Source organism: Trachypithecus francoisi, unplaced genomic scaffold (genome assembly GCF_009764315.1).
Source record: "Trachypithecus francoisi isolate TF-2019V2 unplaced genomic scaffold, Tfra_2.0 Lachesis_group4, whole genome shotgun sequence".
Taxonomy (NCBI): domain Eukaryota; kingdom Metazoa; phylum Chordata; class Mammalia; order Primates; family Cercopithecidae; genus Trachypithecus; species Trachypithecus francoisi.
Window position 1 is genome coordinate 57541546 of NW_022681469.1, and position 16952 is coordinate 57558497.

The 16952-nt window shown below is 41.0% G+C and overlaps 1 protein-coding gene and 1 pseudogene across 2 annotated transcripts in view; both read left to right on the forward strand.

The window, feature by feature from the left end:
- The window catches only part of RSBN1L (round spermatid basic protein 1 like), a 102098-nt gene that overhangs the window by 25704 nt on the left and 59442 nt on the right, over positions 1 to 16952 (forward strand). The window lies entirely within an intron of this gene.
- Positions 7756 to 9396, forward strand: LOC117073580 (annotated as a pseudogene).

Here is a 16952-nt window from a genome sequence, read left to right on the forward strand (position 1 = left end):
GCAGTGGTGAGATCTTGGCTCACTGCAAGCTCCGCCTCCCGGGTTCATGCCATTCTCCTGCCTCAGCCTCCCGAGTAGCTGGGACTACAGGCGCCCACCACCACGTCCGGCTAATTTTTTTGTATTTTTAGTAGAGATAGGGTTTCACCGTGTTAGCCAGGATGGTCTCGATCTCCTGACCTCGTGATCCACCTGTCTTGGCCTCCCAAAGTGCTGCAATTACAGGCGTGAACCACCGCGCCCAACCACTAATTTTAATTGTTTGAGATAGGGTCTCTTTGCCCAGACTGGAGTGCAGTGGCATGATCACAGCTCACTGCAGCCGTCACCTGCTGGGTTTAAGCGATCCTCCTACTTCAGCCTCCTGAGTAGCTGGGACTGCAGGCATGTACCACCATGCCTAGTTAATAAAAAAAAAGTTTTTTGGCCGGGTGTGGTGGCTCATACCTGTAATCCTAGCACTTTAGGAGGCCGAGGTGGGAGGATCATGAGGTCAGGAGTTCAAGACCAGCCTGGCTAGCATGGTGAAACCCAATCTCTACTGAAAATACAAAAATTAGCTGGACATGGTGGTGTGTGCCTGTAATCCCAGCTACTTGGGAGGCTCAGGCAAGAGAATCGCTTTAACCTGGGAGGTGGAGGTTGCAGTGAGCCGAGATTGTGCCACCACTGCACTCCAGGCCGGGACACAAGTATGAAACGCTGTCTCAAAAAAACTTTTTTTTTTTTTTTTTTTTTTTTTTAGGGACAGGGTCTCTCTGTGTTGCCCAGGCTGGTCTTGAATTTCTGGGCTCAAGCTGTCCTCCCACCTTGGCCTCCCAAAGTGCTAGGATTACAGGCATGAGCCTCTGCGCCGGCCCATAATTATTTCTAATTTTCTCCTTTTTTTCTCCTCTTAATTAACTATAACATAACATTGAGATAATGAATATGAAGTGAGGTGGAACAGCACTTGAACAGTTGTAATGGAGGGAGACCTTTGGAAACATTTAAAAAATGTGTTTATGTGAATATATATTATGTTATATATTCAGTGTTTTACGTTGAAATGTTTTTTTCTTGTGTCTCCTAAATATACTGTGAGTGATTCTAAATCTTTAAAAAAGTATGTGTCTGAACATAATTATCAGTTCTTTCAGGAAGGAGATTTAGGCTACCAACTTGATTATACAAATGATATATAATATATGAATCCCTTTCTTTTTCTTTTTTTTTTGAGAGTCTCGCTCTGTCATCCAGGCAGGAGTACAGTGGTGTGATCTCGGTTCACTGCAACCTCTGCCTCCTGGGTTCAAGTGATTCTCCTGCCTCAGCCTCCTGAGTAGCTGGGATTACAGACGTGCATCACCACACCCAGCTAATTTTTGTATTTTTAGTAGAGATGGATTTTCATCATGTTGGCCAGGCTGGTCTCGAACTCCCGACTTCAGATGATCCACCCACCTTGGCCTCCCAAAGTGCTGGGATTACAGGCATGGGCCACTGTGCCTGGCCATGAATCCCTTTCTATTGTAGAAGTTTCAGATAAATTTAGGAAGTAAATACAATAAAACCCAGAAGTTTCTTGTCTTTCTTCGCTAGGGATAAGCCCCTCATTTTTTTTTTTTTTTTGAGACGGAGTTTCGCTCTTGCGGCCCAAGCTGGAGTGACGCAATCTCGGCTCACTGCAACCTTCACCTCCTGGGTCCAATCGATTCTCCTGCCCCAGCCTCCCGAATAGCTGGGATTATAGGTGCGCAGCACCACGCCTGGCTAAGTTTTTGTATTTTTAATACAAATGGAGTTTCACCATCTTGGCCAGGCTGTTCTCGAACTCCCGACCTCCGGTGATCCACACACCTTCGCCTCCCAGAGTGCTGGGATTACAGGTGTGAGCCACTGCGCCCGGCCGTGAATCCCTTTCTGTTGTAGAAGTTTCAAATAATTTAGGAAGTAAATGAAATAAAAACCAGAAGTTCCTTTTCTTTCTTCCCTAGGGATAAGCCCCCCAGCTTTTTTTTTTTTTTTTTTTTTGAGACAGAGTCTCGCTCTGTGGCCCAGGCTGGAGTGCAGGGGCGGGATCTCAGCTCACTGCAAGCTCCGCCTCCCGGGTTTACGCCATTCTCCTGCCTCAGCCTCCTGAGTAGCTGGGACTACAGGCGCCTGCCACCTCCCCCGGCTCGTTTTTTGTATTTTTTAGTAGAGACAGGGTTTCACCACATTGGCCAGGATGGTCTCGATCTCCTGACCGCGTGATCTGCCCGCCTCGGCCTCCCAAAGTGCTGGGATTACAGGCTTGAGCCACGGCGCCCGCCCTTTTTTTTTTTTTTTTTTTTTGAGATGGAGTTTCCCACTTGTGGCCCAAGTTGGAGTGTAGTGACATAATCTCGGCTCACTGCAACCTCCGCCACCTGGGTCCAATTGATTCTCCTGCTTCAGCCTCCCTAGTAGCTGGGATTATAGGCATGCTTCACCATGCATGGCTAAGTTTTTTTTTCTATTTTTAGTATAAACGGGGTTTCACCATGTTGGCCAGGCTGGTCTTGAACTCCTGATCTCAGGTGATCCACCTGCCTCGGCCTCCCAAAGTGCTGGGATTACAGGTGTGAGCCATCATGCCCGGCCAGGGGTAAGCCCTTTTAAGTGTTTATTCTTTCACATCTTTTTCTGTGCATTTACACATGTACATATATAAACACACACACAGAAGAGATTATACAGTTTACTATTTTATGTTATGTTATGTTATGTTATGTTATGTTATGTTATGTTATTTTTTGAAATGGAGTTGCGCCCTTGTTGCCCAGGCTGGAGTGCAGTGGCGCGATCTTGGCTTACTGCAACCTCTGCCTCCTGGGTTCAAGCAATTCTCCTGCCTCAGCCTCCCAAGTAGCTGGGATTACAGGCATGCACCACCATGCCCGGCTTATTTTGTATTTTTAGTAGAGACAGGGTTTCTCCATGTTGGTCAGGTTGGTCACGAATTCCCGACCTCAGGTGATCCACCTGCCTTGGCCTCCCAAAGTGCTGGGATTACAGGCATGAGCCACTGTGCCTGGCCAAGATTATGTAGTTTATATTTAAAAACCTAAATATACTATCTATATGCCTTTTTCTGTAAACCTGCTTTTTTTATTAGTTAACAGTGTGTCTTGGAGCGCTTCTGTTATAGTTAAATTTATACACACATACATATACATGTGTATCTCTGTATTTCTAATTAAATTTTGCCTTTATAAGTTTTTTAGTAAGCGTTTCATTTGAGAGTAGTTTTAGATTTACAGAAAAGTTGCAAAGGTAGTACGGAATTCCCATACACCATTATTAACATCTTACATTTATTTAGCACATTTATCATAGTTAATGAAACAGTAGTGATGCATTATTATTAACTAAAGTCCATACTTTATTCAGAATTTCCTTAGTATTTCGTCTTGTTCAAGGATCCCATCCAGGATACTGTATTACATTTAATCATCAGGTCTCCTTAGACTTCTTTTGGCTGAGACAGTATCTCAGACTTCCATCGCTTTTGATGACCTTGATTGTTTGAGGTGTACTAGTTAGGTATTTTGTGGAACGTCTCCCAACTGGGATTTGTCTGATGTTGTTCTCATGATTAGATTGGAGTTTAGGGTTTTAGGGAGGAAGACAATAACTGTAAATTTTAAAAATAAAATTTAATTTAAAAATATTGAAAATTTTATAGTAAGAAGTGTCCCTAGGTTTCTCTATTCATGGTCCTCAGCTAGTTTAGTTTCCCATCTGCTTTTTTTTTTTTTTTGAGACAGAGTCTCGCTCTGTCGCCCAGGCTGGAGTGCAGTGGCGCGATCTAGGCTCACCGCAACTTCCGCCTCTTGGGTTCAAGCTATTCTCTTGCCTCAGCTTCTAGGCGCGTGCCACGACGCCCAGCTAATTTTTTCGTTTGTTTGTTTGTTTTCTTTGAGACAAAGTCTCGCTCTTGTTGCCCAGGTTGGAGTGCAGTAGTGCAATCTCCTCTCACTGCATCCTCCGCATTCCTGGGTTCAAGTGATTCTCCCACCTTGGCCTCCCAAAATGCTGGGATTACAGGTGTGAGCCACTGTGCCTGGGCTAATTTTTGTATTTGTAATACAGATGAGGTTTCACAATGTTGGCCAGGATGGTCTTAATCTCTTGACTTCTTGATCCACCCGCCTCGGCCTCCCAAAGTGGTGGGATTATAGGTGTGAGCCGCCATGCCTGGCCATCATCTTTTTTTTTTTTTTTGAGACGGAGTTTCACTCTTGTTGCCCAGGCTGGAGTGCAGGGCGCTCTCTCGGCTTACTGTAACCTCCGCCTCCTGGGTTCAAGCGATTCTCCTGCCTCAGCCTCCCGAGTAGCTGGGATTACAGACATGTGCCACCACGTCCAGCTAGTTTTATATTTTTAGTAGAGACAGGGTTTCTCCATATTGGTGAGGCTGCTCTCGAACTCCGGACCTCAGGTGATCTGTCGTGCCTCGGCCTCCCGAAGTGCTGGGATTACAGGTGTGAGCCATCACACTCAGTCCCCCGTCTGCTTTTAATTACAAATTTCTGAATAAAATGCTCATACTACTTTTCTTTAGTTAGACATATAGTGCATTCTTGTTATGTTAGATAAGAATTACCACTTTTATTATTTATTTTTTATTTTTAGTATTATTTTTCAAGACAGACTTGCTTTGTCACCCAGGTTAGAGTGCAGTGGCTCAGTTAGTAGCAGTGATTACAGGCCTGTGCCACCATGCTAAGCTAATTAAAAAACAGATTTTTTTTTTTTTTTTCTGTAGAGACAAGGCCTCATGTTTTTCCCCAGGCTGGTCTTGCCCTGCTGGCATCAAGTAAACCTCCTTCCTCAGCCTCCCCGAGTGTTTGGATTATAGGTGTAAGCTACTGATCCTGGCCAGAATGACCACTTTAATAACCTAGCTTCTTTCCTTTTTAATAATTCCACATACCTTAGTTAAAACAATAATCAGTGCTTATAATGACTCTGCAAATGCTGTTTAATGCAGATCAGGGAGAGATCCTTTTTATATGGCTTTCTTCATTTTTGTGTAGTTAAAAATTGCCTCTCTTTTTCGTTTACTTTTGTATCTGTTGCTTCATTTTCTACTCTATTCTCTGTGTTCTGTGATAAGAGATAATTTGCCGGGTCCCCCTTTGTTTCCGGAGGTCTTGTTTTTAAGTGCTCCATTCTTGTACTTCAGCCTGAACTAGTTATCTGCTGAGCCATCTGCACAGTGTTTATTTTAATACATTCTCATCTGTTCTTTTATACTGGGTCCCCCGATCTCACATCGTCCTCTTTTGTTTACTACTCCTTAATTTACTTGAGCACACCCTCAAATAACTTCCTGTGACAGCATGCATGTGTGGTAATTTTTAAAAAATTTTTGCTTGTCTGAATATGCTGTCCTGCATACTTGATTGATAGTTTGGCAGATTATAAAATTGTAGATTAAAAATTATTTTCACTTGCAATTTTGAAGGCATTGCTGTATTGCTTTCTAGCATCTGTGTACTGTTACGGTTGAAGAGTTCATTTCCATAGTTACCTGATCTTTTATGTGATCTGTGTATTTTTTCCTTTCCTCTAGAGGGTTTTAGGATCTTTTATTTATCCCAGTATACTGAAATTTCATAATTGTGTGTGTAGTGTGTGTGTGAGGAGGGGACCATGGTGGTGGATTCCATTCTTTGTACTCATCTCTTATGAAAACTTTCGTTTGGGAGACTGATCTTTTTTGGGAAAATTTATTGTATTATTTATTTAATATTTTTCTTCCCTTTAAAATTCTGAACTACCCTCCCCCACGCCCCGAAATTTCAGTTAATTTGATACTGGATCTCCTGAATAGATCCTTTTAGGTCACCTTATTTTGCTGTTTTCTACTTTTTTTGCCTTTTGTTCAGGTTTTTGGGAGATTATCTCGCCTTTATATTCTAACATTTTAATTAAGTTTTTCAGTTTTGCTATTATATTTTTAATTTTCCATATCTCCTTTCTAAATTTAATTCAGTTTAAGCGTTTTAGGAAAGTACAGTCAGCTTGTTTTTAGATACATCCTTTGCCTTACCTGGGATGCCTGAGTCTTGAAGCCTATTTAGTTTCTTCAGAAATGGAAGTTCAGTGTTTTCCTTAAGGGATGAGAGTGAAATAATCTCAACTATTTGGTGTGGGAGGACTGGGAAGTTTAACTCTTTTTATAAACTTTGAGTCAGTTTTCCTTAAGATAGCTGTATGTGTGTGTGCGTGTGTGTGTGTGTCTGTGTATGTGTGTATATATGTGCAAACACATATATGCATACATGTAATATGTGCATTTATGTGTATATACATGTATTCACACACATGTATATATGATAGTCTTGGGATCCTTTTATAGATTTTGACTCTTACTTTAAACATTAATGACTTCATAATTTTTCATTGTATGAGTATACCCAACTTTAATCAATTCTCCATAATTAAAATTTAAGTTATTGGCCAGGTGTGATGGCTCACATCTGTAATTCCAGCACTTTGGGACATGGAGGTGGACAGAGTTCGAGACCAGTCAGGGCAACATGGTGAAACCCCGTCTCTACAAAAAATACAAAAAACTAGCCTGGCATTGTGGCCTGTGCCTGTGGTTCCAGCTACTTGGGAAACTGAGGTGGGAGGATCACTTGAGTTGGGCAAGTCAAGACTGCACTGAGCCATGTTGGTGCCACTGTACTCCAGCCTGGGTGACAGAGTGAGACCCTGTCTCAAAAACAAAATTTTTTTTTAAAAGTTATTTTCAGTTACTATTGTAAATAATGGGGAATGAGGACCCTTGTATAGCTAGCTGGTACAGTTGGCCCTCTTCATCTGTGGGTTCTGCATCTGTGTGTTCAACCAACCGTAGATCAAAAGTATTTGGAAAAAAGCAATGAAAAATAACAATACAACAATAAAAATGATATAAATTAAACAATGCAGTCTAACAATTATTTACATAGTATTTACATTATATTAGGTTTTATAAGTAATCAAGAGATGATTTAAAGTGTGTGGGAGAATGTACATAGGTTGTATATGCAAATACTATGTAATTTTTTATAAGTGACTTGAGCATCCACAAATTTTGGTGTGTGGATTTAGGTATTTATGGGGGTGTCCTGGAACTAATCCCCCATGGATGATGGGCAACTGTATTTGTGCAGGTTTGCCTCCTTTTTATTAAATTATAGCAGCGGAATTATGGAATCAAAGGACTGATCTGTTTTAAAGTTTGTTCTACATATTGTTAAATTGCCCTCCAATAAGACTGTCTTTAAACTCATTGTGTAGAAGTGCCTATTTTACTTTACCTTTGCGCTGCAGCATTCGTTATTCTCTCTCTTTTTTTTTTTTAAATAGTCAATTTGATAGGTGAAAAATGGTTTCCTACTGCTCTAATTTGTATCTCTTTGAGTACTACTGGTAAGGTTGAAATTTTTTCCATTTTTTTTTAACATTAGCATTCTTTGAAACTTGCTGTTTTACGTCCTTTGTTCCTTTATTTTTCAATTTTTAAAATTTAATTTTTAAAGTTTTTTTGATATTGTAAAAGCTATTTTTTTGCTTAAACAAAGCTCTACAGATGGTGAAGATGTGGAGAAAGGGAACCCTTGTACACTGTTAGGAATGGAAATTAGTACAGCTCCTATGGAAAACAATATAGCGATTCCTCAGAAAATTAAAAATAGAACTACAGTGTGATCCAGCAGTCCTACTGCTGAGTATATACTTAAAAGAAAGGAAATTACTATGCTCCCACGTTCATTACAGCATTATTCACAATAGCCAAGATACGGAGTCAAGCTAAGTTTCCATCAAGAGATGCATGGATAAATAAAATGTTGATATATATGCACTGTGGATATATTATTCAGCCTTAAGAAAGAAGGAAATCCAGCAAGCAGGAACCCACATCCAGGAACAGAGCACTTTGCTTCTCCCTCAGACTGAATGGAGACCAGAAATCAGATGTTTATGCCCAAGAAACGTAGGATTTCATTCAGCACTTCTCCCGGATTGTCAGGGTACTGACTGAGAATGAGATGGGGCACCCAGAGATAGGAGTGCTATTGCCCGATTCGAGGAGGTCCTGGAGTACAGTGCCATTGGAGGCAAGTATCACCAGGGTTTAATGGTGCTGGTAGCATTCCAGGAGCTGATGGAACCAGGGAAACAGGATGCTGATAGTCTCGAGTGGGCCCTGACTGTGAGCTGGTGTGTAGAACTACTGCAAGCTTTCTTCCTGGTGTCAGATGACATCATGGATTCATCCTCACTCACCTGCCAGGGGCAGATCGGCTGGTATCAGAAGCCAAGCATAGATTTGGATGCCATCAATGATGCTGTGCTTCTGGAAGCATGTATCTACCGCCTGCTGTGTCTACCACAATTTCAATTAGGAGAAATAAGTTCAATAGAGATACATGCTCTGTTGCCTGGAGCAGCCCTATTACCTGAACCTGATCAAGCTCTTCCTGCAGAGTTTCTGTCAGACTGAGATTGGGCAGACGCTGGACCTTATCACAGCCCCCCCCGCCCCGCCATGGCAGGGTGGATCTTGGCAGATTCACTGAAAAGAGGTACAAGTCTATTGTCAAGTACAATTGATTCCTATAGCTGCAGTCATGTATATGGTGGGCATCGATGACAAGAAGGAACACACCAATGCCAGGAAGATCCTGCTGGAGATGGGAGAGTTCTTTCAGATTCAAGATGATTACCTTGACCTCTTTGGGGGGACCCCAGTGTAACTGGCAGAGTTGACACTGACATCCAGGACAACAAGTGCAGCTGGCTGGTGGTTCAGTGTCTGCAACAGGCCACTCCAGAACAGTTACCAGATCCTGAAGGAGAATTACAGGAGAAGGAGGCCAAGAAGGTAGACTCAGTGAAGGCACTATATGAGGAGCTGGATCTACCAGCTGTGTTCTTCAGTCTGAGGAAGACAGAGCCACATTATGGGTCTCATGGCAGCACGCGGTGCCCCTAACCCCAGCTATGTTCCAGGGACTAACACACAAAATCTGTGAGCGGAAGAAGTGGCCTATAGACTGCAAGGGCAGGGAGAGGAGGCTCTCAGTAAATTATTGTGTAACCTTAAAAAACAAAAACGAAAAAAAACAAGGAAATCCTGTCATTTCATTTGCAACAACATGGATGAATCTGGAGGATATTGTACAAAATGAAATAAACCAGACACAGAAAGACAAATGCCTTATAATCTCATTTATATGTGAGGTATAAATGAGTCAAACTCATAGAAAAAGTGTAAAATAGTGGTTACCAGATGCTGGGGGATTGGGGAGACGTTCAAAGGATACACAATTTCAGTTAGGAGAAATAAGTTCAAGAGATCTATTGTATGTCATGGTGACTACAGTTAATACGTTACAGATGTGAAAATTGCTAAGTAAATTTGAAGTGTTCTCACCACATACAAAAAGATAAGTATGCAAACATTTTCTCCCATTCTGTAGGTTGCCTGTTCACTCTGATGGTAGTTTCTTTTGCTGTGCAGAAGCTCTTTAGTTTAATTAGATCCCTTTTGTCAATTTTGGCTTTTGTTGCCATTGCTTTTGGTGTTTTCGACATGAAGTCCTTGCCCATGCCTATGTCCTGAATGGTATTGCCTAGGTTTTCTTTTAGGGTTTTTATGGTTTTAGGTCTAACATTTAAGTCTTTAATTCATCTTGAATTAATTTTTTTTTTTTTTGAGACGGAGTCTCACTCTTTCGCCCAGGCTGGAGTACAGTGGCGCCGTCTCCGCTCACTGCAAGCTTCACCTCCTGGGTTCACGCCATTCTCCTGCCTCAGCCTCCTGAGTAGCTGGGACTACAGGCGCCCGCCACCACACCTGACTAATTTTTTGTATTTTTAGTAGAGATGGGTTTTCACCATGTTGACCAGGATGGTCTCGATCTCCTGGCCTCGTGATCCGCCTGTCTCGGCCTCCCAAAGTGCTGGGATTACAGGCGTGAGCCACCGCACCTGAATTGAATTAATTTTTGTATAAGGCATAAGGAAGGGATCCAGCTTCAGCTTTCTACATATGGCTAGCCAGTTTTCCCAGCACCATTTATTAAATAGGGAATCCTTTCCCCATTGCTTGTTTTTGTCAGGTTTGTCAAAGATCAGATAGTTGTAGATGTGTGGTATTATTTCTGAGGCCTCTGTTCTGTTCCTTTGGTCTACATCTCTGTTTTGGCACCAGTACCGTGCTGTTTTGGTTACTGTATGCTTTGTAGTATGGTTTGAAGTCAGGTAGCGTGATGCCTCCAGCTTTGTTCATTTGGCTTAGGATTTACTTGGCAATGCGGGCTGTGTTTTGGTTCCATATGAACTTTAAAGTAATTTTTTCCAATTCTGTGAAGAAAGTCATTGGTAGCTTGATGGGGATGGCATTGAATCTATAAATTACCTTGGGCAGTATGGCCATTTTCACAATACTGATTCTTCCCCTCCATGAGCATGGAATATTCTTCCATTTGTTTGTATCCTCTTTTATTTTATCGAGCAGTGGTTTGTAGTTCTCCTTGAAGAGGTCCTTCACATCCCTTGTAAGTTGGATTCCTAGGTATTTTATTGTTTGAAGCAATTGTGAATGGGAGTTCACTCATGATTTGGCTCTCTGTTTGTCTGTTATTGGTGTATAAGAATGTTTACGATTTTTGCATGCTGATTTTGTATCCTGAGACTTTGCTGAAGTTGCTTATCAGCTTAAGGAGATTTTGGGCTGAGACAATGGAGTTTTCTAGATATACAATCTTGTCATCTGCAAACAGGGACAATTTGACTTCCTCTTTTCCTAATTGAATACCCTTTATTTCTTTCTCCTGCCTGATTACCCTGGCCAGAACTTCCAACACTGTTGAATAGGAGTGGTGAGAGAGGGCATCCCTGTCTTGTGCCAGTTTTCAAAGGGAATGCTTCCAGTTTTTGCCCATTCAGTATGATATTGGCTGTGGGTCTGTCATAAATAGCTCTTATTATTTTAAGTTACGTTCCATCAATACCTAATTTAACAAAGGGCTAATACCCAGAATCTACAAAGAACTCAAATTTACAAGAAAAAAACAGCCCCATCAACAAGTGGGCAAAGGATATGAACAGACATTTCTCAAAAGAAGGCATTTATGCAGCCAACAGACACATGAAAAAAATGCTCATCATCACTGGCCATCAGAGAAATGCAAATCAAAACCACAATGGGATACCATCTCACACGAGTTAGAATGGCGATCATTAAAAAGTCAGGAAACAACAGGTGCCGGAGAGGATGTGGAGAAATAGGAACACTTTTACACTGTTGGTGGGACTGTAAACTAGTTCAACCATTGTGAAAGACAGTGTGGCGATTCCTCAGGGATCTAGAACTAGAAATACCATTTGACCCAGCAATCCCATTACTGGGTATATACCCAAAGGATTATACATCATGCTGTTGTAAAGACACATGCACACGTATGTTTATTGCAGCACTATTCACAATAACAAAGACTTGGAACCAACCCAAATGTCCAACAGTGATAGTTTGGATTTAGAAAATGTGGCACATATACACCGTGGAATACTATGCAGCCATAAAAATGGATGAGTTCATGTCCTTTGTAGGGACATGGATGAAGCTGGAAACCATCATTCTCAGCAAAATATCGCAAGGAGAAAAAACAAGCACTGCATGTTCACACTCATAGGTGGGAACTGAACAATGAGAACACTTAACAGGAAGGGGAACATCACACACTGGGGCCTGTTGTGGGGTTGGGGGGGGGAGGGATAACATTAGGAGATATACCTAATGTAAATGATGAGTTAATGAGTGCAGCACACCAACATAGCACATGTATACATATGTAACAAACCTGCACGTTGTGCACACGTACCCTAGAACTTACAATAAAAAAAAAGTAAAAAAGTTATGTGAAGTAATGCATATATTTGTTAAGTAGCTTGATTTAACCATTTTACAACGTATTCATACATCAAAACACCATGTACACCGTAAATATGTACAATTTGTATTTGTCCATTTAAAAAGAAAAAAGCTCTGCTTAAGAAGGAAATTAACCCATTATCTTTTGGGGAAAATTGTTTGTCCTATACTTACACTCAGAAAAATTGTGGATCCTTAATGTTAGGGAAGCGTAGTTTCATTCAGTCATAGAACTTACTGTAAAAAATGACTAGGCCAGTTAGATAAGGGGACTAAATATGAGAAACTATTCTTGGAAGACTTTAAGGACTAAGAATTTCCTTCTGTGGTGTAGCATGGCAAAGGAAAAGAAGGAAGGATTAATGAAGATGAACCAAGAGCACCTTATGAAAGAGAAAGTCATTGATTTACTGTAGAAAATAATGCAGTAATTTCTCACTTTATCACAGAACCTGTTTCATGCATAAAACAAGCATTTATTGAAGGAAAGCCTTCTCTACTCATGGAATTTACGTGGGTGGGGAGGAGGATGGTAAGACAGATGTTTGTAACCAGAATACAGTGTGAAATTTCCTGTAATACATATAGATAACCCAATTACTATACAGTATAGTACTAATGGACCTTGTTTAGTTTCTTAGCACAGAAAAGATAAGAATTGTCCTTTAGGTGATTGCCAAAAGTTAGAACTGTTACCTCTCTTTCCTGTAGTGACAAATGACATCTGAGAATTAAGAGATAGAATAAAATGAAATGAGACTCAACAAAAAATTTTTCATTTTGAATAATTTAAAATTTTTTTTTCTATTTTTGAGGTCATCAGTATGAGAATGATGATAGTTAAAATTTTTGTCATAATTAAGATATATTTCTTATATTTTAGGAAGCTAGGAAGTATGTAGTACATTTTAAAAAGTCATGAGAATAGTTAAAAAATGGCAGTCTTCTGTTATCTGGTAGATAATTCTGAAGATTCCAGGTAAATGGATTGTTGACATATTTATTCTAGTTTTTCTTTTAGAGATAGGGTCTTGCTCTGTCACCCAGGCAGAAGTGCCTTGACACTATCATAGTTCACTGCAGCCCCCTGAGTAGCTAGAACTACAGGTGTGTACCACCATGCCTGGGTAATTTTTTTTTTTTTAAAGGTTTTTGTAGAGACAGTATCTTGCTTTGTTTCTCAGGCTTATTTTTTGATATTTACTTTAGAGACAGGGTCTTACTCTGTCACCTAGTCTGGAATGTAATGGCATGGCTATAGCTCATTGCAGCCTCGAATTCCTACGGTCAAGTGATCCTCCCATGGGGTTTATTTTTATTTTTTTAGAGATTGGGTCTTACTCTGTCAGCCAAGCTGGAGTTGCAGTGCGGGGTTCATAGCTCGCTTCATTCTTGAACTCGTGGACTCAGGGGATCCACCTGGGTTTTTTGGTGTGTAGGCATGTGCCATCATGCCCAACTAGTTAAAAAAGAAAAAAACCCAATTTTTTTTTTTTTTTTAAGAGATGCAGATGTTGTTATGTTGCCCAGGCTGTTCTCAAACTCCTGGCCTCAAGTGATTCTCATACATCAGCCTCCTGAGTAGCTGGGATTACATGTGTGTGAGCCTGGCTCTTGTAACTGTATTTTGTACCTATTAATCATCCTCTCTTCATCCTTCCCTTCCTCCTGCTGTTCCTAGCCTCTGGTAACCACTTACCGACTCTCGACCTTCATTAGATCCACTTTTTAAGTTCTTATACATATGAGTGAGAACATGCAGAATTTCTGTGCCTGCTTTATTTCATTTAACATAGTGACCTCCAGTTCCATCCACATTGCTGCCAGTGATGAGATTTCCTTCTCTTTTTAGGCTGAATAATAATCCATTGTGTATATGTACCACATTTTTTTATCCATTCATTCGTTGATGAAACCTTAGGTTGATTCTCTATCTTGGCTATTGTAAATAGTACAGTAAACATGGAAGCGCAGGTATTTCTTTGATAACACTGATTTCCTTTCTTTTGGGTAGGTTCTCAGCAGTAGGATTGCTGGATCATATGGTAGTTCTATTTTTAGTTTTTTGAGGAACCTTCATACTGATTTCCACATTGGTTGAACTAGTTTGCATTTCCACCAACAGTGTACAAGTGTTCTCCTTTTTCTGCATCCTTGCCAGCATGTTTTTTATGTGTGTGTTTTTGGTAAAAGCCATTCTAACTTGGGTGAGACTATATCTCATGGTTTTAATTTGCATTTTCCTGATGATTAGTGGTGTTGATTCTTTTTTCATGTACCTGTTGGCCATTTGTATGTTTTTTGAAAAATGCCTATCTAGATCATTTGCTGCCCGCCCCCCACCCCCCGCCCCCGCCCCATTTTTTTGAGATAGGGTCTCTGTCACCCAGGCTGGAGTGCAGTGATGTGGTCATGGCTCACTGCAGCTCCAACTTCCTAGGCTCAAGTGGTCCCCCTACCTCAGCCTCTCAGGTAACTGAGACTACAGGTGCACACCACCATGCCTGGCTAATTTTTTCTTTTCTTTTCTTTTCTTTTTTTTTTTGAGATGGGGTTTCACCATGTCACTCAGGCTGGAGTGCAGTGGTGCCATCTCGGCTCACTGTAACCTATGCCTCTGGGGCTTGGGTGGTCCTCCCACCTCAGCCTACCGAGTGGCTGGGACTACAGGCATGTACCACCTGGCCTGGCTGATTTTTGTATTTTTTGTAGAGATGGCAGTCTCGCTATGTTGCCGAGCTGGTCTCAAACTCCTGGGCTCAAGCGTTCCACTCGTCTTGGCCTCCCAACAATTTATGTCTTTTAATTGGATAGTTTAGTCTATTTTTATTCAGTATTTTTATCAATAGATAAGGACTTGTTTTCTGGTTCTGTCTTCTTTCTTCCTGTTTTCCTTTTGTGTTTAAGTGACTTTTCTCTAGTAGTGTGTTTTAATTCATTGCCTTTTTTTAAGGGTATCTACGATAGTTTTTGCTTTGTGGTTACTGTGGGGCTTGCAAAAATATCCTCTAGAAATAACAAGGTTTTTTTGTTTTTATTTTTTTGAAATGGAGTTTCGCTCTTGTTACCCAGACCGGAGTGCAATGGTGTGATCTCGGCTCACCACAACCTCTGCCTCCTGGGTTCAAGTGATTCTCCTGCCTCAGCCTCCTGAGTATCTGGGATTATAGGCATTTGCCACCACGCCTGGCTAATTTTGTATTTTTGTTAGAGACGTGGTTTCTCCATGTTAGGTAGGCTGGTCTGGAACTCCTGACCTCAGGTGGTCTACCCGCCTAGGCCTCCCAGAGTGCTAGGATTACAGGTGTGAGCCACTGTGCCCGACCACAAGTTATTTTAAACAGATGTCAACTAACTTTGATCAGAAAGAAACCAAGGAAAAACTTAAACAAACAAACAAAACCTCTTTAAGTCAATTTCCATCACATTTTGACTTTTCTTCTCTTAATGTCGATCTTTTCATATTTCCCATCTCTTAACAGGTTGCCATGGTTATTTCTGATAGATTTATCTATTTTTTTTTTTTTTTTGAGATGGAGTCTCACCCACTCTGTTGCCCGGGCTGGAGTGCAGTGATGCGATCTCTGCTCACTGCAAACTCGGTCTCCTGGGTTCAAGCGATTCTCCTGCCTCAGCCTCCCAAGTAGCTGGGATTACAGGCACGCGTCACTGTGCCTGGCTAGTTTTTGTATTTTTAGTAAAAATGGTGTTTCACCATGTTGGCCAGGATGATCTGGAACTCCTGACCTCAAGCAGTGTGCCCACTTCGACCTTCCCAAGTGTGGGGATACAGGCGTAAGCTACTGCATGCGTCCTGCCCATTTACCTATTATACTTGATGCCAAAAATATGAGTGGATTATACACCACAGTTACAGGGTTAGGGTATTCTGAATGTGTGTACTTTTACCCATGAGTTTTGTACCTTCAATTTTTCTTTTTGTATGTTAGCACCCCTTTGTTTTAGATTGAAGAGCTTCTGAATATGTTGTCCTACTTCCTCCATGTATAGTTGTTGAGAAGTTTATTGTCAGGCTAATCCGAGCTCTTTATATGATACTTGCTTCTTTTCACTTACTGCTTTGTAAAATCCTATCTTTGTCCTTTTTTCTCTGATAATTTGACATGCCTTGGGGTAGTCTTATTTTGGTGGAATATGTTTGGTGATCTCTGACCTTCCTGTGTCTGGACACATATCTTTCTCCAGGTTTGGAAGGTTTTCTGGGATTACGTTTTATTTATTTTTTTTTCAGAAAAAATTTAACAGGTTTCTTTATAATTATAAAGTTGAACTGCTGAAACTCGTTCACTGAAACATTTTGACTTGCATTAATGCTTTACATCCCTGCATTTATATTAAAAATTCACACACAAATGAAAATGGAAAAACTGCCATTATCTGATTTCTGTCACCTGTTTTTCCATTCACAATCACATACTTAGGCACCTTTTGACCCCATGAGGGGGGAAAAAAATCTAACGTTCACAGCACCAGTAATGGGAAGAAGATAATTTTTTCCTTTTGGGAGAATGAAGTGTTTGCCATCATACTGGATTCTTGAGCATATTCCCCACCAATATGGTTTGGCTCTGTATCCCCACACAAATCTCATGTTGAATTGTAATCCACACCTGTTGAGGGAGGGACCTGGTGGGAGGTGATTGGATCATGGCGGCAGTTTTCCCCCATGCTGTTCTTGTGATAGTGAGTGAGTTCTCTCACGAGATCTAATGCTTTAAAAGTGTCTGGCAGTTCCCCCCTCACTCTGTCTCTCCTACCACCTTGTGAAGAAGGTGCTTGCTTCTCCTCCTCCTGCCACGATAGTGGGTTTCCTGAGGCCTTTCAAACCATGCAGAACTGTGAGTCAGTTAAACTTTTTTTCTCTCTCAGGTAGTTCTTTATAGCAGTGTGAAAAAGGATAATACATCCACGTATTAGTGGTGTGCTAGCTGGATGTCTTTTGGCATAATTGTGTTTTTTTTTCTTTCTTTTGAGATGGAGTTTTGCTCTT